The sequence below is a fragment of the Notamacropus eugenii genome, chromosome 3 (assembly GCF_028372415.1).
Source record: "Notamacropus eugenii isolate mMacEug1 chromosome 3, mMacEug1.pri_v2, whole genome shotgun sequence".
NCBI classification, from domain to species: Eukaryota; Metazoa; Chordata; class Mammalia; order Diprotodontia; family Macropodidae; genus Notamacropus; species Notamacropus eugenii.
Genome location: NC_092874.1, coordinates 162,708,443 through 162,732,381, shown reverse-complemented (window position 1 = coordinate 162,732,381; position 23,939 = coordinate 162,708,443). Strand labels below are relative to the sequence as shown.

Sequence of the window (23,939 nt, the reverse complement as noted above, 5' to 3'; positions counted from 1 at the left end):
GCTACAACATGATTTTCTTTTAGATGACTTTCATAGTGTTCTTGTACCTTCTTTGATAGATATATATGCACTACTGATCTAAGATAACCAGAAGTTGTTTAACAAGCTTTCTCCTTATATTGCAGTTATACAAAGACGGTAGTTGGAGACCATTTAGGCCTTCTCAAGTTGCATTGGTCCCTTGGGCCAAATTTAAATTGTCATCCTGCTTTTCTTTTTTTTCTCTTGTATTATAATTGTCTCCCCTTTTTGCTCTGTTTTAGTTCCTGATTTGTTTGTTTGCTCCTTAATTCCCACTTTTCCCACACTTTATATTTTTCCCCATCATCTTTTTCATACCTGCCTCATTATAATAATTTGTATTTTGGACTTACTCATCCACACTTGAAGCTTTCCCTTTGGTTAGAATGTCCAGTTTCTTTTTGTCTATTGCTTTTCGTATGTTTTATTTGCAATGATCAGCTAAAGGACACACACACACACACACACACACACACACACACACACACATGAGACAATGCAATCAGATGTACTTGAAGGTTTAGGCTTTCCAATTATTTGAGAACATTAGAATTACATTTTTTTTTTTTAGCCCTTTTCAATTGGCAATTTTCCTCATGCCAAGTTTTCATTTTGTTATGATTTTGCATATTATGTTCATTTTAGAAAAGTTTCTTTTCCAAAACTATCTTCCTGTCCCATCATTCAATCAGACTTAATAGATTAAATCAATAAATTCAGCATCTATTATGTACTAGGCACTATGCTAAAGACTGGGGATACCTAAGTGAAGTTGTCTGTCACCATCACTTTGATTTCCCACATAGCACAATTTCTCTGATGAGTTAAGCTATGATAGAAGAAAGGAAGCATTCACAGTGAAATTTCAAAATAGCAAAGGGAATGTAAAATGTTGTTGACCAAGACATTGACTTTGTTCTAATAGATGGAGAAAAAGGTTGTGAATCAAGACTCCCAGGTTCTACATCTTTTTCTTCCAGTGACTTGCATTGTGACCAATGGACTTAGATTTTATGAGAATTCAGTGACTTGTTAATTTAATCACAGAATTGTTTTTTTTTTTAATTATGGGCATTTTATTTGACTGCTTATAAATTAGCTATGATCTGGATCAAAATTTTACTTACCTTCTTTTTGTCTCAGTTTCTACTATACAATATCGTTGTAACACATTGCCTTAATCATGGAACTACAGAACTAGAAAAGACCCCTATGATTTTTAGAATATCTTTTCCAGTTCCTTTGTGTGACAAATGAGGACTGAGAACAAGAGAATTAAAGTGATCTCCCAAGGCCACAATTGAATGTCAGAGCTGAACTCAAATATCTCAGTTGTAAGTCCAAATTTATTTCCGGGACTTGGTTTGGGGTGCTATGATTCCAACTACCTCTAACACAGCCTTATAGTACTACTACTACTAGTACTGGATAACGTAGCTGCTACTACTAAAACTATTAGTTTATATTTCATTTAACATTTGCATGGCACTTAATATCATTTGATCCTCACAATCTTTTTCTTTCCTCTTGCTAAATCAGTTGACCATTTCAGTGCTACTTGATAGGATTATTAAAAACAAACAAATAAGAAATATATTCTTTAGTGCTTTTTGTTGTGATTTTTGAATCAGGCATGCCCAACTCTTTGTAATCACTTTTCTCTACAAAGATATTGGAGTAGTTGACCATTTTCTTCTCCAGTTCATCTTATAGATGAAGAGTTGAGTCAGACAAGATTAAGTGACTTGCCTAGGATCACTCAGCTAGTAAGTGTCTGAGACTAGCTTTGGACTCAGAAAGATGTCTTTCTGACTCCAAGCCCAGCACTCTACCCACTGTACCACCTAGCTACTTTGTGAAGGACTATTTTAAGTTCCAGTACACTATTGCTTTTTATGAGAATAGATTCCCCCAGGGGGGAGATTAGCTCCCCCATGATTGAAAGATATCAAAGAAAACAATAGCCAGTACTGACTGCTGAAATCAAATCTTACCATACTCACACTATTTAGATGCTCCCTACTAGTCTAAGTCCCAACAGACTTAAACATATTTAAATGCCATAGAGAATGTTGTCATAACACGATTCTTAGGGTTCCAAAAGGTTAGAGCACTTCAGAGAAGATTCCTGCAATACAAAAAATAAACAAAAAAAAACCTCCCTAAACATAGACTTTCTAGTAAATTTGCTTCAACCCCCTCAAAAAAAAAAATTAAAACATGTCAGCTTGGTCTCTCCTGTGAAACTGAAAAGTCAAACCTGACAGTGTAAATCTCCTTAAAGCAATTTATTTCAGATTAAAAAGATAACCCTGACTTATACGCAGAATAGGGAATCTGTTTAAAATCCATCACAGTAACACTATCAATAATGCAAGAAGATCAGTGATTGAGTAGATTTAATTAAGTTCACTAGTACGCACAAAAAGGGTGGTGGGTGGGAGGAAGAGGCAACTATTTTTATCTATCATTCATTATTAGCTAAAGTGTATTATAAAAATCTCTATAACTCATTCAGTTGGACCATCCATTTTTTTAAAAATTTTTTATTGATTTTATTGTTTTGCTTGCTACAGAGAAATGCCATTTGGGGAGCTTTGGGTCCCAAGAGCTTTTAATGGTACCCCACTTGCAGCACTATAAAACAGAGGCCTGCTGTTTTAATCACGCCTCTCTCTCTCAATGTTGTTTGCGCCCTGGTACAACCCATCTGCCTTGAATCTAGTGCTCCGCTGGGGCTACGCACATCTGCCAGCCAGACTACCTTCGTACACAATTACTCAATCCACCGTAAGGCTCTTTAATAGGAAACAAGTGTGACAACGGCAAGCTTTCTTCCCCCACCCCCTCTTAAACCACAGAGTCAAATCGCTCTAATAGAGACGAAGCTTGATAGATCCGCCCAGGTGTAGGTGAAATGTAGAGCCTCAGGGGTAATAGATGCTGCGCTCTTAAGCTGAAGTTTAGCATTTTGTCCTGAAGGGTTGTCTAGCAGCAGCAAGATGGGTTGCTCATGGTACAGTTACAAAGTCAATAAGCTTCTCCCAGCTTACATTTAGGACTCATTCACAAAGCAACCTGGAGCCAGGTGAGAGCGGCAGAGCTGTCCCTTTTCTTTTTTTTCTTTTTTTTCCTCCAGCGCATGGACAAAGCCCAGCACACAGTAAGTGGAAAATTCATCTTTACTTCTTTTACTTGGGAATTAATTAAGGGTGTTTACTCTGAGGTAACTCTCTAAAGGCTGCACAGAAATGAACCAGAATCCAGCCTGTGTTCATGACCCTGTGGAGTTCCCTGGGTTTCGTTTTGCACGGTGCCCTGGCACTGCCACTCAAGCTTAAATAGTCGTACTGAGCGACTTCCTTATCCAAAGGAGCTCCCGCAACTAAAATGTGGTGCTAATCATAATGCTAATACGAGCCTGCAGCCAATCATATGAACCACGATTTCTGGGGGAAATGCAGTTTATTGCTGTCAAAAATGATGATCGCAAGTGCTTTGCCACAGTTCTGGGAGGGGGGCAAACGACACCACCAGCTTTGAAAGAGAAGAGGGGGAAGATCTCTTTCTTAAGTAGTTTCAGCTTAAATGAAATATACTGTTATGTTACAGCCTGTGCCGGAAAGCTAGGGTTTTTTGTTTGTCTGATTATTTATTTAACAAAACCATCCCTGATCTTCTCCATCCCAGAAGGAGCCAGAGATCAGAATGACCCCCAAACAGTGAATTTATTGTATTGCTGCAGCTCAGTTGATAATGAATTTTCAAAACAAAAAGAAGGTCACTTGTCTAATAGGAAAGAGAGAGAGAGAGAGAGAGATATTAAAACCAGATGTATGGAATCTCAACTTTGACTTTTGGTCTTTCATGCTTGGTTTAAAGCAGCCTTAAAATTGCATTTACTTTCCATTTACAACTTTGAATTCACTGTTAAACTATGTTTGAACTTAAAACTAAGATTTGATCTAAGCAAACACATATTCCTTGAGCCCCCTACCCTGGTTTTTACTTGGCTATGGGGAATCTTTTTACTACCTCACCATATATCCTGAAGTGTGTTAACAAGCTCACGGCAGAGGACTTTCAGGTGGAATGTCAGCCAATGTGCAAGAATGTGTTTGCCATGAGATGTATGATGTTCTATGTAAGAAATAAACACAAGAAACATGTACCCTGACCAAAGTCCCACCTCAGTCTCCCAAAGATGATTGCATTAAGAAAGAATGCAGTAAAAACTGTCAGCACATTTGTGTCTATCTTTGGAGCAATGGTTGAGCTGATTCTTTTCATTTTGGGATTTGTCTATCTGGAATGAGCAGTTACTCCGGAGAGTATCGTCATCTCAAAAACCACATGCTTGCAGAACAAGTAGAAAAGCATAATTACATGAGAATGTTGTTTAGAGTTTCCCTTTGTGATGCTTTACAACCAGCTTTAATATATGTGTATATATACACTATAAATGGACAGCATTTGTAATGGTGCGCTTCTTTAAAGTTGTGATTCCAGACCCCCGAGGAATCCTTTTGGAGTGTCCGCAATCTATCTTGGATGATGTTCCTGTAATGGGATCTGTAATTAATTACTATTTTAACCCTTTTTTGTGAGAAGTGGACTTGACATTGCTGACGGTAGGGTAGAAACACTATAAAACCTATTTTTCACCAAAATGTCTTAAACTGCAGTTGTTGGCATCAAATAGCGGTCAATGCCTACCCCCTACAGGGAAAGAATCTAATTTCACTGTGCCTGTCCCAGTACATGAATACTTTGCAGTACAGTTCACACATATGAATGTTGTAATGATGTCTCTGGCTCCAACAAGTGCCCCTTAATGAAAAGGTCAGACTGTGATTAATAGGAAGCCAGTTTCAAAGGCTGGACTCTACTTTGGCACTCTACTTCCAAAAAAAAAAAAAAAGAGCTATGGGGGTCTTCATTTCCCTCAGGTTATTTTATTTTATTTGGTTTTCAGTATTACACAAATGAGAGTAGTCAGGGGCTTCCTTTTATCCTGAGCTTGTGTTTGCATGGTGCCAACACATCTGGTCAATTCAATCAGGCTCATCAAAAAGCAAAGTAATTAAATGAAGAAATCAGTTAAACCTGTCTGTGGAGGGGGGTGTAGCGATGACTGATTGGAACCTTCACTGCTACTCCAAGTAGCTGGATCCGTAAGTTTGGCTTAGATTTCAGGTAATTAAATCAAACTTTGGGTAAGGACAGAATTCACAATCTAAACTGTACTGTCCCTAGGTATGGATCTATTCAAAATACCCCAGTAGATTATAGGGCCAGTGAACATTTTTCACAATACAGTCTGAGATTCATTGAAGAATATAGCAAATTAATTGAATGAGAGCAAAAAGAAATCATAAAAGCAGATTCACAAACATAATTTTGTCCCATTAAACTAGATGAACTTTAAAAATATTCAGTTTAGATATTTAAAAAATATATTTGTGATCATCATAGAAAAAGTGGAAAGATCATTGACTTGGAAGTCAACAGACATGCATTCAAGTCTAAGTTTGAGTTCAGTTTTAGTCGCTAACTCAAACAATACGCAATGGTTAAGATCTTGCTATGTGCCAGACCCAGCACTGGACATAAAAGGAAAGGCAAAAACATCCCTGCCCTCAAGGACCTCATGGTCAAATGAACAACCCATAAATTCTTATTTATATGAGTGTATATGTATGACATTCACACATACATATAAATAAGAATACACACATATGTAGTATGTATAGTATATGTGCATATATACACACATATATGCACACATATACCACACACACACACACACACACACACACACACACTTGAGGTTGCAGGTTCCCCACCCCTTCTATATGAACATACACACAGTGAAGATGGAAGATAATCTTGGAGGGAGAAGAAGACAAAAGAAAGAAGAGGGCAGAGAAAGGCCTCTTACAGATGATGGGGTTTAAGTTGAATTTTAAAAGAAGGTGGGGGAAGCTAAGAGGGAAAGGCCAGGAAAGACACTATTTTAGGCATGGGCAGTGGGGGCAGGAGGTGGCAATCAGTGCAAAAGTAGACTAGGTAAGCTGGACAATAGACACGTAGGGGAATAACAGGGAGTCATTGAAGTTTATTAAGTGCGGTATTGGGTTGGGTGACATAGTCAAACCCATAATTTAAAAATATCATTTTGTGAGAAGAATGGATGATGAATTGGAGTAGGGAGACCAGTGAAGAACTGTTGCAGTGGTGAGAAATGATACAGGCTTTTATGAGGGTGCTGTCTATGTGAGTGGAGAAAGGGTTCCATCTGAGAGTTGTTGTAAAGGTAGAAACTACATTGACTATGTGGAGTGAAAGTAAGAGTTCATCGTGCCATCAAAGCTGTTAGCCTATTTAACTGAGATGGTGCTAGTGCCCTCAGTGATAACAGGAGTATTGTACATAGTGAGAACATGGCAAGAATGATAATGTGTTCTCTTTTAGATGTTCTAATTTGGTGCTCTACCTACATAACACCAAATTCTTGGATGAAAAGTTAAAGAACAATCCATTCATATATGCAAAAGATAGTGCATGAAGAAAATCAGAACTGCAGTGAAAGGACTGTATCTTGGCCAAGTTTGTCTTTCTTTGGCATTCTTCTGCTTCCTTTATTTGTGCCTCTTTCTTTATTTCCATTCCTCTCTCTTCCCCAAGTCTCTAAGAGTTTTTCCTCAGTCTGTCATTCTTATGCTGTATCTACTTCATGTTCTTCAATAATGTATCAAATCGCATCTCCTAAAATACTAGCTTATAATTAATTTTAAATTGCCAATGACTTATGTGACCCCTTAGCAAAACTGTCCAAACCTTTTTAAAGGAACCGCTCTTAGACCTGGAAAATCCTTAAAGATCACAAGAATGTTGCTTAAACAGTGAGAATTATAGACAGTGAAGTAGATACTTCAGGACAGGGGCCAAACTACTATGCCTATTTCTAAGACTTGCCCAAGGCATTGTCTATTTAGGAATGAGATGTGCAAATGTGGCAAGGGAAATACTTTTTTTGCTATTTTTTCCTGCCCCCTCCACTTTTTGACAGCCCAGGGTTCAAAGAAACAGTCTATTGGGAATTCTCTAAGCAGACCATATCAGGTGATTAGCTGGACCAATAACATATTACTGTGGTTTCCTCGATAGGGGTGGCCAGCCAGCAGGCAACACAGCTATTCAGTTTAAGGAAAGTTCAATTAACACTCTCCAACAACCAAAGGAGTTGATAAATGAACTCCTGCAAACTCTCAAGTTATTAACATCCATTCTATATAGTTTTAAGCATCTAGATATTTAGACGTATCTGAGGGATTGATTAGGGATTTCCCTTTTTCCATATGCATGCTAATGACTCATATTTATATACTTTCTTAAGGTTACAAAGCACTTTCCCCAAACCAACCCTGTGATTAGCTGGTATAAATATTATCCCAATTTTTGTGAATGAGGAAACTAAAGCTCAGAGAGATTATATGATTTATCCCATGACTGAACAGTTAGAATATATCAGGAAACAGGGTCTCCTGATTCCAAGGCTACATATCTTTACATCACACTACAACATCTCTGGATATTTATTGCCATGTGAAAATGACCTTAGAGTCCCATTTTGGGGGGAGGGAAAGATTTGATTTCAAAAGTAGAATTTTCAGGGATTCTATGTTTCCTCTATACTTTATCTACCCCCTCTCCCTGCCACAAACTGACCTCCATGCACAAGGCAGGAAGCTTCCTGTTTGGAGATTCTTAAAATTAATTTACTAAACATCATAAGGGTAAAGAGTGTCTGTTAGATAACCCCTTTGAGCTACATGACAAAATGTTGATGTGTAAAGTACATGATATGTACTTCTATATTTTTTAAATGGAATATTGAATCAATCTTGAGTAAGACCCTTCAGAATTTTCTACCAAAGTATCAATCACTCTCAGATATGTCAGTTAGATTTGAGTGACTTATCTGAAGTAAACTTGAGCAAGTTACTGAATTTACTTTTGAAGAGATTCTAGGTAGATCTAATTAAGTGAACTTGAGGAAATTACCTACTTTTTTCAGGAGGCAGCTTAATATAGTAGGAAGCAACTTATGAAATCAGAAGACCTGTGTCCAAGTCCAGTTCCTTTGGGAAAAGTCATTTAATCTCTCTAGGTCTCAATTTACTTATATGCAAAATGAGAGGAAATAGCTTCTAAGTTCCCTTCTAGCCCTATATACTTCTATAATCATATCAACCAGATGTTCAGTTTGATGCTATTAAAAATATTTTGCTGATATATCCAGCTAATAGGGGGAAAAGAGATACTTGCCTTCTTCCTCCATTCCACTTTGCTGAACTTGGGGACAGATATTTTTAATGAAAGAGCTGTTGGAAGGAGGTACTTCTACACACCCTTAATTTAGGCAGTTCATGTGATAGGAGATGAAAGAGTCCTGAGAAGTTAGCTAGTTCATCCCCTCATTTTACAACCGAGGAAACTGAGGCCTAGAGGAGGCTCTATATAAGGCCCCTGACTCTAAACTTCCTGCAGGTTATGCATTCATTTAGAAAATCACATACTAATAGTATCTATGCTCTAGTGTGTTTTTAATTATTATTATTTTCCAATCATATTTTAACCCGGATCAGGCCACACTTGGGAATGTTTTAAGGCCTGTAGGTCTCGTTTTTCAACATCTACAAAAAATGTCAGGTCCAGGATGCAGAAGCAGTGAGTTGCAGACATAGAATTCAAACCTGGGCATTTTAACTGTAAATCCAATCTTTTCACTATATCTAACAACTTGTTGTTATAAAAAGGAAAATAAACATTAAAATGATATGTAAGTAGTAACAACGTATTGAATTTTAGTATTGGAAATTTAAACCTAGCATTCTAAATGACTTATTTTAGCTGTCATAGACTTGTAACTCTAAATGGTATCATTATTGATGATTCAGTACCTATGCTAAGCATGAAGTTTCCAGGTCATCACCATTACTCTCACAGATCAACAGGTTAACTCCTCAAAGTTGATTTTGTCTCCCTAGGTCCTTCTGGAATTACACAGGAAAGGTCAATATTTATCCTTAGAGAGTAATGTTGGATGTATATTTTCCAGGAGAATATCTATCATTAATTAACTTTCTTTTCTTAACAAAGATAATAAATCTTTTTAACAGATTCACTTTTGCTGCTTAAATATTTGGGGAAAATTTTAATTATTCTTTTGCTTTCTAACTATTATGTATTATTTCCTTTTATACAGTTGTTCTTTGCATCCAGAGAATAAAATACTCTAACTATATTCAGTCAGCTGAGTAGCCCTGTGTGCCCTCAACAAGACACTTAAACTCTCCAGTACTTGTTATCTTCCTTGTACAAGTGAAGTAGTTGAATTAGGTGAGTTGTGATATCTATTATAATTCTGAAATTCTTTAACGTCATTAACATTTGCAAACGTCAAGAAATCATAAAAATGACCTTGGCACTCTGGTATTTAAGCACTCAGTTACTATAAAAATATGATTCCTTATTATCATTATTCTGTAAGTACAAATCAATCACAGGTAGGCCTTTCAGTGTTAAGACAACATCAAATGAATCTCTCCCCACCAATTTCACCCAACATAGAAAGTTAGGATATTTCTGTAGAGTTGGTAGAAGGGAAAAATTAAATGATAAAAATATGCATCTGAGTCTCAATCCTCTTCCATGGGTGAGCTCCCCTCTTCCTCGCTTCTTCTCCTGGGCATGAAATAGACAAGAAGAGATATTATCTATGAGGATGAGAGGAATACTACACTCAATTATCTCTCCCTTCTTTCTAATATTTTCAAAAGCTTGGGCTTTCCATCATTTTGAGTTCTAGAAGCCCTGATTGAAGATTTTTAGAGGATTCAGTGGAGTGGGCAGCAAGGGAAGAAATTTAGCAGAGCTACCTGGAGTCATTGCCATAGGGCTATAGGATGTAGAAAAATAAGTTATGGTGCAGGGTCACAGGGCCAGGAACAGTTGTGTAAATCAGTGCTGTCAAAATCAAATAGAAATGGGGACCACTAAACCCTATATAAGGTTTTATAAGGCCTATATATGACCACTAAACTATATTTCTATATAAGGTTTTACAAAACCTGTATACGACCACTAAGCGCTATATCTCTTCAGGTCTCATATTAACTTAGAAAATCATTCTATTGTGTTTTATTTATTTATTATTGTTCCTATTCCTATTTTCCAGTCATATTTTAATCTGGATCAATGTGTGCAGGTCACACATTGACTTAGAAAACCTCATATTAACATTTTTTATGTTCTATGATGTTTTATTTATTATTATTGCTACTGTTTTCCAGTTATATTTTAATCTGGATCAGGCCCTACTTAGGAGTATTATGAGGTCTGTAGGGCTTGTGTTTGACCCTGTGGTGCAAAGGCTGAACTTTGCCAACCAGGTTCTACATACAGCACTATACTTCATATGACTTAGAGTCCCTGTGTACATCCCATGAGTCTTTGCTTATATCTGGAATCCTCATCTCTGCCTTTAATATCATATTCATTGTGCAAAGTTCAAGTCAAATGTAACCTTCTTAAACCAACAAACTATTGTCCTTCATCATAGAAGTGTAAATAGGATGTTGATTCATAAGTTGGCTAGTTTCTCTTCCATGCTGCATATGTGGTTTGGGTTTAGACATGATCTGTATAATAGAATATGTATCTTCTGCATGTGATTGATTCTACAAAGATGTGTGTGTGTGTGTGTGTGTATGTGTGTGTGTGTGTGTGTGTGGTTTTGGCATTTTTTTTGTAAATCAGAGAAGTATACAATGTTGGATGTTAATTTTAGTGTTTTGGACCTTTGATTATAATTAATTGCATTAAAAATTGAGAGTTTCCAGTTCGTGGAAGAAGAAAAGTTGTAAAACTGAACTGTTCTTAATTTTATATGCTGTCCTATCTTTACTTGTTCTAAAAGGATGGATAGATTATACAAATGTGAAAGAAAATGTTCATTAGTAACTAAGAGCCATTATTGCTGAAGTGAAAGCAATGGAAAATATTCACTCTGTTGAATCATTTATTGATTGTCTACTTGTGTCAGTGCTGGCACTGTATCAGTAGGTAGATATGGCAGATCCTATTCTTGAAAGAGCTTGGATGGAATAAGGTAATGGACAGGTAGACTTGATATGATAAAAGATTACACCATGCTACAAGAGAGAATAAAATAAGAGCAAAGGAGAGCTTGAGGTAAACTATGTTGAGAAATGGACACTTAATCTGTCAAATATTTACTTTTATTTACCTAGAGGTAAATAACAGGTTGAACTGGCTTTTTTCACCTACTTGTTTTTCTTTAGGTTATTTTCCTCTTGTATTTGTTGAGTCATTTCAGTTGTCTCCAACTCTTTGTGACCCCATTTGAAGGTTTCTTGGCAGAGATAATGGAGGGGTTTACCCATTTCCTTCTCCAGGTCATTTTACATAGGAGGAAACTAAGCAAAATGGGATTAAGTAACTTGCCCAGGATGACAGAGATAATAAGTGTCTGAGGCCAGATTTGAACTCAGGGCGATAAGTCTTTCTGACTTTCGACCCAGCACTCTATCAATTGTACCACCCAGCTGCCCTGCTTTTGTTGCTACATACAAAGAGTCACAGTGAAATAGGAAAGTAGATAATTCAGTTAACAGAACCTTCATTCTTCTTCCTTTTCTCTCTTCAGTTACTTTTGATATTTCAGTTGAAAGATATTAGTTCTGAATAATTTGCTTAATTTATTCAGTTTGACCATTGGGAAGGTAATTAATTTATTATTATTTTAGTCTTATTTGGAAATTAGAATGGCCAGAAATATGCTATTAGATACTATTTGCCTGGGATGAGTCTTAGGTTTGGAAGAAAAGAAAGTCACATAAGCTACATCAAAATGAAACAAAGCAAAAGAATCTTTAAGCCTTTCCAAGTACTAGCTGATCATTGTAATAGGAAACTGCTGTGGACACTCTTGTGGTATTCAGTAAAACAAGTTCTGTCCTGCTGGTTTTAAGTGTAAAGTAGAAATATTCATGAATAATTGGAAATAAAGGAAAAAAATTTTAAAAGAAGATAAATCCAATAACACTACCAAGAATTTAACTTAGAGTGGCTCTTCAGTGGGCAGGGATATTTTGAAATCTGTAAAAACAACCACAATAGAAAGAGTGAAGATGCATTTTAAAATATGCTCCTCTTTGCAATAAATAAAAAGTTGAAATGATTAATGAATTAATCATTTAATCACTCAACATGTATTCATTACATACCTAACTGTAAACACCATTTTAGGAAATAGATTTTTAAAATATACATAGTCCCTTTAAAGTAAACTTTGATTTTCATGCATTAATTAACGAATGAGAGATGCATATAAAATACAAATTACAATGTTAAAAATTAAAATTGACATATATATGTCAATTACATACATATATATGTATATAGATATATATACATAAGGTTTCATACATATATATGTATATATATGTATATATACATATATACACACATACCCATGTTTATACATATGTATGGATATATTTATACACATTCTCACTGGAATTTGGAAATAAAAACTATACAGAAGACAAACAAGTATCTAATCTCCTTTATTCTCTCATTTTGTTGAGCTATATTAAAACTAGCATGTCTGTTTTTGTCACCACTTTCCGGTGAGGGAGAGGAAGCACAAAGTTTGGACTAATTGCCCAACCATGTTACAACTTATCAGTTAAGGTAAAAAATGCATTTATTAAAACTCTAGATGGTTGGTAAGGATTTTGGAAGCACAAATGATTTCATTAAATCTGAAAGTATCTTTGAAACATCAGAACAGAAAATAGACATTGTATAAATGATAGATGAGCTATACCTAATAAATCATATTATTCTCACCATATTTCTCTTTGAGATAATGAAGAAATGTGCATGGTGCAAAATAATAGCATGTCATTGGAAAGACTTTCGATCTTCTTGGTTTTCATAGGATAGAAATGGTACAGATGGTTCCACCATGTGGGGGAATGATTTATTGTATTTTTTTAACCTCATCACTGGACCATACATTTCAAGGTGTAACCATTCATTTTAGTATTATAGTGATATGAAAAATAGCTTGTCAACAGCAGGGTTTTTTTTAAGTCTCCATTTAGTAGTGCTTATACAGTTAATTCATATGCAATCAGCTTACTGAAGCATAAGGCTTTGATTTTGTATATAGAATTAGATATTCCTTCACCAATCTGTAAAAAAAGAAAAAGCCAAACCCAAAATCACTTAACTAAATGCTTACTAGGAGGCACTGTGTTGTTTCTGGGGACACAAAGGTAAATACAACAGTGATCTTACAGATACTGAAGCAGAAGGAACCACAAAAGAGAGACCCAAGCAAAGTTCTGTAAGAAATTTGAAAGCAATGAGATTTCACAGAGGTGGTGTCACCTGAGTTGAGCCTTGATGAGAGGATGAAGGAAGGGGCAGGGATCCATTCTAAACATGAGAAACAATGTGGAAGAATCTTGTTTTTGGTAACAGGACAGGCTGAAAAAAAGAGTAATTTCATTTGGAACTGAGTACTTAAATTCATGTTCTATGAGGTAAGCCTGGTGCTAAAGCTGGATCTATCTTTTGGGGGGTTCTGAATGCTGGGGTGAGGCTATAGTTGTTTTGGGGAGCCATTGAAGATTTTTGATCACAGAAGTGATGTAGTCAGACTTTGTATTTGGAGTAGGTATATATTTGTTATGAAGGGTGAATTAAAGAAATAGATCCATGGCAGAGATAACAATCAAGAAATTATTCAAACAATCTAGATGGGAAGATGTTGTGTGTGTTCATCCTTTGTTGCCGAAGAAGACCATGCCATCAGAGAAACAATGACATGACTTGCACTTGACTTTGTTTTGAGTGAGGGAGGTCTGTGCAGGTCACCAGCCTCACATCTCCTCCAGAGCCATCTGAATCCAGTGACCAGATATTCATTAGAATGAGTGGAGATGACCCAGGATGAGGCAATTGGGGTTAAGTGACTTGCCCAAAATCACACAGCTAGTGAGTGTCCAGTGTCTGAAGTGAGAATTGAACTCAGATCCTCCTGACTCCTGCACTGGTGCTCTATCCACTGCACTACTAGCTGCCCCTGGGGAGATGTTAATGTCTGTACCAACAAGGTGGCAGTGGGAATAGAGGAAAGTATACAGATGAGAAATATTTTAGAAGGATTAGTGACAACACTGTCCTACCCCCTTTTGTTCTTCTCCTTCCCTCTTCTCCTTTTATCCTTTACTTTCCTTCTTTTTCCATTTTCTCCCTCCCTTATCCTCTCTCTTTAAAATATCCTTTTATAAATGTAATTTTATATTTTACATCACCATAGTTTTCCCACTGCCAGTATCCCATTCTCACTCCCAGAAAGTCACCCCATATGATATACTTGTTATATATGTTAAATATAGCATTTTTAAAGAAAAAACAAAAAGAGGAAAAACTAATCAGTATAATGGATAAGCATAATGAAAAAGTGTGAAAATATGTACCATGTATGTACTTATGGAACTCCAACCACTCCAAATGGGAGTTAGGAGCATTCTCTCACATCTCTTCTTTTGACCCACGTTTGCTCTTTGTAACTCTGCATCATTCACTTTTTATGGGTATGTGGTTATTCTTTCAATTTACATTGTTATAGTCACTGTATATAATTTTCTTGACTCTGCTTGTCTCATTCTGCATCCATTCATGTAGATTTCCCCATGCTTCTCTGTATTCGTCACATTTATTATTTCTAACAGCACAATAGTATATCACAATTTATTTAGCCATTTCCTAACTGATGGGTATTTAATTTGTTGTCTGATTTCTCACTATCATAAAAAGTGCTGCTATAAATATTTTGGTGTATATGGGAATTTCTTTTCAGTGACCCTCCAGATAGGGAATCTTTGGGGCAAAGGTTATGGAGCTGATTCAGAGCTCCTCTAATATTTTACCGATTTGTCTATCTTCCCACCAGAACATATGAGACAAAATGAGGCTCTGTGTCAGTCCTGAGATTAAAACATAACTCTTTGGGGAGTTTAGGAATACTGCAAGAATTTTATTCAAAACCGGTGGCTATTTTTCTTCAGCATCATTATTTCCTTGGAAATACAAAGACATCATCATACCAGACAGAGTAAAAAAAAATATTTTACCCAAGAAGCATTGGAAAGCCACTAAGGGTTCCTTAATCTGAGGAATGTTGTGATCAAAACTATAAATTAGGAATATGACTATAGCACCAGTGTGAAGGATGGAGTAGAGTGGCGAGAGACCTGAGACTTGAGGCTGGAAGGGAGCAAGTTAGAAGCCTCTTCTAATAGTTTAAATGAGAAGTAGCTAAGATTTGAACTAAGAAAAGTATAACAACTATAGAAAGGAGAATATAGAGGTGAGTAACATTTGCAATAGACATGACATAATTTGACAGTGCATTAGGTGTGAGAGTTGAATGAAAAAGTAAATTCAAGCAAAGATCACTCTAAGATACTGAGCCTTTGTGACAGGGAAGATGGCAGTACCACTAAAAGAAATAAGAAAGTTGGGAGGAGAGACAAGATTTTGTGAGAAGCTTGTGAGTTCTCTTTTGGGCATATGGAATTTCACATGTCGGTAGTACATCTTTTTTCTTTTTTACACTAGTTCTGTCTGTGTTACCCAGCCTGAAAGTGCTTTGATCACTTACTGGTGGATCCTACTGCCTACTCTACCCAATAATGTGATTGAGCTTTGATCCGCTACCTTTTAGAATTGGGTCATTTCACCCGAATACCCCCTCCCCTTAAGCAGTCTCCTCAAAGGTTCTCAGTGCGTGTGTGTGTGTGTGTGCACCCGCGTGTGTGTGTAATAGACCTCTTTAGCAGTCACATAGAAGCCATGAATCTTTTTTTAGAATTTTTTTTAATAATTGAAGAATATTCCAAATTTCATTTAGAAGATAGTTAAAATCATTATATAATTTTTCCCCTATCCAAGTTCATATAAATCTATCAGTAGAGTCAACAAACTCCAGTTGAAGAACCCCTGTTCTCCCATAACTTTAGTCTGTGTGGGAGAAAATGAAAAGGATATATCATGGTGTAGTGGAAAGACAACTATACTAAAAATGAAAATAAAAAAAAGTTCCAAACCATGCTTTTATAGCAGCCAACTATGTGACTTTGAACAAATCAACTAACCTATCTGGGACTCAGTGGAAAAGAATGTTGACTTTATCATCTCCAAGAGTAATAATTTATAAATAATGTAATATAATAATATTTAGTAAAAAATAATGATATAAATAATTTATGAAGTATATCAGGGTAACAAGCACCCCTATACGCATTACTATATTTGATCTTACAATAATATTGTGTAGTAATTAGTTCTATTATTATCACTATTTTATAGATTATTCCACTGACTCAGTTCCTTTACGTAACTTACCTAAAGTAGTTCCGGGCAGGAGGTGGCATAGTGGATAGAGTGTTGGACTTCAAATCAGGTAGACTCCTCTTCCTGAGTTCAAATCTGCCCTCAGACACTACTAGCTGTGTGACCCTGGGCAAATCACTTAACCTGATTACCTTAGTTTCCTCCTCTGTAAAATGAGATAGGGAAGGAAATGGCAAACCACTCCAGTATCTTTGTCAAGAAAACTGCAAAAGGGGTCACAAATAGACACGACTGAAAAATGACACAAATGTGACAAACACACAAGGTGGGTAACAGGTTTGCCATTATATCATTTGATTTCCAGTGCCTTCCATGTTTAATTTGGTACCATGGTTCAGAAGTTAAACCGCAAGCTTAGCTTTTCATTTATTCTTCATATTTTTTTTTCTTATTCTTTCCTGCAAATTTTTTGGCTCTTGATATTTTACAAATATAACAAAGGTACTACTGTCTCAATGTCCTCATGAGGGAAATTGGCACATTCTTTTGAAAGAATATAGAGGAACAAGGAGCCTGTGATTCAAAAAAAGCTGCCAAATATTTTGCATCAGTTTTTGGTGCAGTGTGGCAGAGTGGATGGAGAATTGAATTTTGCCATTAGGTTCAAATTCTACTTCATCTAAGAGTTATATACACCAATGAAATTATAGGTCCAGTCACTATATGTGTGTCTGTATATGTGTATATATATGTGTATCAGGGTACTGCAAAGTTTTTATATGTGAATATATATTTTATAAACATATGTGTATGTTTATACATTTATATAGAAATATATACATTTATATAGAAAACAATTTTGTAGTTCCTTTCCCCCTCCTGAAAAGTGGTAACAGAAAAACACACACACACACACATACAAACACACACACTCACACACTCCCTTCTGGTGTTACCAATTTTGCAGTGACACCCTTAAACACAAGTTAAGCTATAAAATTGGGAGGAAACATTTTAAAATTTCACAGCATTTAAAACACAACATGGACTTCTTTTCAAAATTTTACTTAATTTTTTCTTATCTTAAGAATTAAAGTAAGCATTTCCATAACATAGAAGAAAAGAAAATAAATGATCATACATGAAACAGCAAATTTATTATGTGCAACTTGTTCTTTCTTTTTAAATATACAATGAAGTTATGACATAACTTTCTTGTTTTCCGTTTTTATTCCATCCCCATCCTACCACACCAGAGATGGCTATGAGTAGATACAAATACGTGTGGATGTAGATGTAGTTGTAAATGTAAAACCAATCTATACATACTTCTATTTACACATTGTTTCTCTGGATGAAGATAATGTCATACTTCATATGTCCTTTGTAGTTAATTTCTCCTTATTTTTCCAATTAGAAAACCTCTTTTACTTCCTAGAAATCTCAAAGCATTTTGGGCATCTATTAAAAATAATATTGGTGATTTTAAGGGTATTTTTTTTAATATCCTCTTAAATAACATGCTCTATGTCTGGAACAGTCTTCATCTGCATGCTAGTTCCATGGTTTCCTTCAAGACTTTTCTAAAATCTCACCTTCTCCCGGAAACTTTTCCCAGTCTTCCTTAATGTAACTTCCCTGCTGTATTGTTAATGTATTTTTGCTTAATTTGAATGTCTTTTCTACCCATTAATAGACTCATGTGACTTGCTTAAATCACATGGAAGCCTAAGTCACATGTGCTGGGAGGAGTTTGCTAAACAGGTGGAACTGGGAGGAAGATGAGGTGGTGAGAGCAATTAGGGCATAGGAGAGAAAGGACACATGTAGGCATAGCTAGTCTTGTAAGTGTTTGCTTGCTGGAAGCCCTGACAGTGGGGAAAGACTTGGGAATGTCATTGTCCCCTGCAGTGCTAGTGTGCATTGAAATCTTGGTTACTATGATGAATTTGGCTTTCTGGTGTTGGGATTTGGCTTTCTTGTATCTGAATAAATGTTTACCTTCTGTCTTCTATATGGAGAGTCTATTATACTTTGCGATTCAGAACTACACCGGCATATTCATAGTCACCATGGGTGTTGTGAATATTGCGTTGGTGATACATTTGGCATCACAAACAGTGTGACAGGGTATAAAATATCTATTTGGAGGCAGAAAGGCTTTAGAGGAAGAAACAGATATCCTAGGATGGGAGGATTTACCTTATTCCTCCTTAGCAAGAGAATGGGCTAAAAGCACTGGACCCTGTGAAAACTGAGAAAGAGGTTAAAGGAGGGAGAACATAGAGATTTGGAAAGATCTTTGCAAGGAATACCAATAAAATCAGGGAAAGAACTGGCAGAGGTTTGTAGGAGAGGCTACATTTTATTAACAGGTTACCGTATTATGTGTAAAAACAGAAGGGAGATGCTGAAGAAAAAAATTCAGATGGAAAAAGAGTTAGCTAGTTTGCATGGGAATTTTCAGTATTCAGGCTCTCCTTTACAATAGCAACCTGGAGGGTCACAGGTGGAAGAAAAGGCTGTTCACTTAGCTCAGGAGAAAAAGCAAAAGTTTGGGAAAAGAAGTGTGCACCCAATCATTGTATATATCCAGCCTGGTTGCCACAGTGATAACTGCCAGGAGAAAGTACATAGAAGGAAAATGTAACAAAGTGAGAGGGAGAAAATTAAACAGTGCTAGAGGGGGAGGCTTCTCAGACAGAAGCATGCCCAATATTAAGGTGAAAACAGGAGCACCAGTGGGGCAACACAGTGTTTAGGGAAATAATTGAGAATTTTACTCAGCAGGAGGTCACAGATATTTTGAGTTGGTTCACCCAAAGGATGGGAGAATCATTTATATCTTGGATGGTAAGAATCAGTAATGAAGAGGCTGGAGGAGTATCAATAGATGTCATGGATTGCTTGAAATTTAGAATTCTTTTGTACAGCAAGCTTTTAGAGATTACAGTATGCAAGGAGGTAACAATACAATTAATCTGTTAGCTTTAGCCATAGAAGGATGTAGTAAGCAGTATCCTATTGAATCTATGTGGCCTAGTGGAGATAGATCCTGGTATTTACTTAGGGACTGCCTGAGAAAATTAAAGGAGGAAGTAATAAAGACTGCCATAATGATCAGAAATGCAGATGTATACTATGATACCCCCTTTGCAGTTTCTCATAGGAATGTGATAGTGAAAATGACTCCTGCTTACAAGTACCTACTTCTGACTCTAATAATTGGGGAAATAGGGCATGCTCTTTTGGAGGTGCTGGAGAATATTTCATAGTTAAGTGACTTAGGGGGCTAGGGAAAAGAAATTTCCTTGAGAGAGAAGATTAAATAGTCAACGAATTGAAAGCAAAACAGATTGATAAGAAAAGAATTGTTTACTGCTCTGTTGAGAGCAAGGGTAGATTTTTGAAGAATAGATGGTATTCCAACTAATGAACTATACAAAATGTACCAAGGAAAGGGACTTGGTACCAGATGGAATAGAGAAGTTAGAACTGCCCCTACAGATCCTCCTGAATCCTTGTACCCAAGTTTGTCACACCTTCAGGGAGAATAGGAAATCAACCAAGCTTCAGTTCAGATTAAAGAAATGCACAAATGGGATTACAGACCTCATAACAATTTGGGCATATATTGGAAAAATGGATCAAATACTGAAACTAAGACATTAACAGATACTGGGGCAAAAGTCTCCCTTATAAATAGAAACCCTGATAAGTTTAAACATGGAACTCCAGTGCAGAATCAAAGTGACAATGGGTCACATTTCAAAGGTAATGAAATGCAAAGATATTATGTATTAAACAATATAGAATGGATATATCACATTCCATATAATTCACAAGCAAATACTCCAAGACTAATCCCATTTATCCTGTTGTAGCAAGGCAGTCATACACATGTAGCATGGGGCATCTACATAGCTTAAAGGGAGGTAGAACAGACATCTCTAACCTCTTCTCCTACCCCTGAACTTTTTTCCAAGGGAAACTATTTTCCTTCCAGGAAGGGAAATGGGACCAGAAGCTTAACCACTCTAACTCTTCTCAAAGAAAGGAGCTATGTGGCTAGAATTAATCTGTCTACTTGTTTTAGTATTATTAGTCTAGGCCTACAGGGGTGGGGAACCAGCTGTATTGAAACCACATGTGGCCCTCTAGGTCCTTCAAGTGCAACCTTTTGACTGAATCCAAACTTTATAGAACAAATCCCTTTAATAAAAGGATTTGTTCTGTAAAACTTGGACTCAGTCAAAAGGCTTCACCCAAGGACCTAGAAGGCCACATGTCACCTCGAGGCTGCAGGTTCCCCATCCATGTTTCATCTACTGTATTCTCTCTATACCTATCCCGGTGTCTTTTCTCTCGTTTGCCATTGTTGGCCCACTCTTCTACCCCCATTCTCTCAGTATTTTGAATTGTTTGCTACAGCCAGGTTTGCTCATCCTTATGTCTACCTTCACTATTGGTTTCATCAGTTGATTTTTACTTGTGTGGAGGTAAGATGAAAGCTGGAAATCCTAATCCTATTATCCCATCACAGAGCATCTCTAATAGAACTTTGGTACCAGAGAATTGACTGATTAGAGAATGGGGTCTCTTCTCCTGCAGGGACAAGGATTCTTCAAAATTATCAAGATAAGAAAATGTCAATAAACCAATGAACCCGGAGATGCCTATGTGTTACTTCTAAATTTGGAGCAGAAAGATTTGAGTCTTATTGTAGACTTTATGAAGATGTCTATATAGCTTGTTTTGTAACAAATGGTAAACAAAAAACAACAAAATAAAACAGGACACCTCTGTCACCACCCTAGTTCAGGGGAATTTTTCAGATTTGAACTAAACTTCTGATCACTCTTCATAAAAGGGTAAAGGAAGATCTCAAACTTTATATCCAAAACTTGAATACCTTCTAGCCGCTTACTAGTTCTACAAGAAACAAATAAATATTAAATAGAAAAGAAACCTATTCATCAAAGTCAACAGCAAAACAGAAATTAGAAAATACACAGAGAATTTCATACATATATCAGACAATACAGAATAAATGAGGTGTCCCATTGGAAGTAAGATGACTCAGTACAACCAAAAAAATGTCACAGATCTCACTCAAAGGGGAAATTCCTCAAAGACTCTCATGTTTTAAACTGGGAACAGAGATATATTGGAGACTACCAACTCCTCTCATGTCAGCTTCTTTCCAGAGACTTTTTCTCCCTTCAGCAACCTGCAGTAAGGTTGGTGCCATCTTTCCTTTCTCTTCATGTTAAAAGCCTCTAGTATCAGTAGAGACTGATAAGACATGTGGGCAGAGACCCAAGAGATAAGGGCTTTGGATGAGGGTACACAACCCTCTGTTTGCTTTAACTGTTCTCAGTGAGTGCCCACTGGGTCTGAAGAGTAAGGGAACTTCACACATATATTTTCATACCTGTGAATGTTAGACTGCTTGACTCGATATTTTGAGTGCAAATGTTCCTTCTCATCCACAATCTTCTTCCCAGACCATAGAGAATATGCAGATCAAAAAATGTGAAAATTCTACAACTTTCATCTCCCACTCTCAGCAATTCTGCCCCTGCCTCTCATGTAGCCATAGACCTTTGATCATCACCAATAAGGAGAAAATCCTATTCCAATGGGATTTGAGGCATGGGTTACATTATATGTATCTTGTTTATATTTATTTTCATATTTTATCTTTTATTAATTTCTCTGTTATTACATTTAATTTTTAGTAGATTTATTAGTCTCTCCTTGAGAGAAGGGACTTTGTTTTGCTTTTTGTTTTGTTTTTACCTTTTTTTATACCCTCAGTACTTAGTACAGTGATTAACCCACAGTAGTGACTTAAATATTTGTCGAGGTGACTTGACCTTAATCTCTCAATGCTCTAAACATCTAAGACTATAAATTGCAGAGAAGATGCTCATCTGCATTACTAGAAGGAATTTCCTCACCTGGGATTCCCTGTACCAATGAGATCACAGGCTGAGCACCTCTGGGAAGAGGTAGATTTAACATATATATGCAGAATCATGAATATTAACTGACTTGTAAATATCATGTTTTAAATATAATTATAGTAATATGATCCAACAGGACATAATTTAAATGAAGTACATTGCCATTTTTTATATATTTCTTCTTTCCTCAACAAGATTTATAAGGTTTAGAGCTGTGAGGGAATTTAGCAACTGTCCATTTAAACTATTACAATACCGATGAGGAAACCAAGGACTTTAGACATTAAATGATATGCTCAGTGACCCATAGTTACAAAGTAACCATGGGTGGACTTGAAACTAAGTCCTTTGACTACAAATCTAATAATCCTTTGACTACAACATGTTGGACTCTTAGGGGTGGGGACCATGTTTACATGTTCTGAGTAATAAGATTGATTTTTTTTATGTGACTTCAGAATTTATTTCTATCATTTTTAGTCATCTCTGTGTTCTTCTGTCTGATAAGGAACTGAATACCTAGGAGATTCAATAAAATAATTGTTAATTGCTTTTATATCCCTTTGCAACAACTTCAATTGACCTAGTTCCTTATGAAAAATGGAAGTTGTCTTTTCAGCCCAGATTCAACCTGTGTATTAATTAGCCACTTCTAAAAACAACTTTCTAGGGGAAAAGTTTTACTATAATGCATGTTTTTTTGTGGGGATTGGTCTGTTGTTGGACTCTAACTGACAAAAGTGACTTCATATTTGACTACTGAATTATCAGCCTTTATACTGGAAAGTTGCTGTGTACACAACAATAGAATTAGATCCTTTTAGGATTAGGAACACAGGTTTGTAAACTATCAGTTTAGCAAACTTCATCTAATCCAGGTATATAATGGTAGCAAATGTTACTATCCATGATATTCTTGTGTCTTGGGCTAAGGGAGACATGAATTGCAGTCTAGAGCATCTGCTAACTGACAGCTCCTGTGTCAGTCTATATAAATTTGTTGTCCAGAAACAGATGGGCAGAGACCTTGGAGATAAGGGCTTTGGATGAGGGTATACAGCCCTCGATTCGCTTTCACAATTTTCATTGAATGCTCACAGAGTCTGAAGGGTAAGGGAATATATTCCTTGTCATGCACAATCTTCTTCCCAGTCTTGGGCTACTTTTATTTAGTATATTCAGTAATCTGATATCTATTTCTAAGGTTTTGAAGGGCATGGCCACTATTAATCTCTATCAAAGTCAACATTTACATGTTATTGATGGAAATCACACTCTGCTTTTCAAGTTTCCCTGAGTTTTCTTTTCCCCCTTTGCTTTTGTAACTGAGACTGCAGCACATGTCTACAATTCATTTTTTAGCCTTTCCTCAAAATATTTTAATGAAAGTACAAATGTTAAGTATGATGAATCTCTCGAGAAAAGCATGAAAAGATTTATGTAGACTGATAAAATGTGAAGAAGCTGAACAAAGAATACAATATAGAC

General features: G+C 36.3%; 1 long non-coding RNA gene across 1 annotated transcript; it reads left to right on the top strand.

Annotated features, from left to right (window-relative positions):
* Positions 1 to 2,714: 2,714 nt before the first annotated feature.
* Positions 2,715 to 14,545, top strand: LOC140533481 (uncharacterized). Its single transcript, XR_011976937.1, has 2 exons — positions 2,715 to 3,184; positions 9,293 to 14,545. It is a non-coding gene; the product is annotated as an uncharacterized lncRNA (long non-coding RNA).
* Positions 14,546 to 23,939: the final 9,394 nt, after the last annotated feature.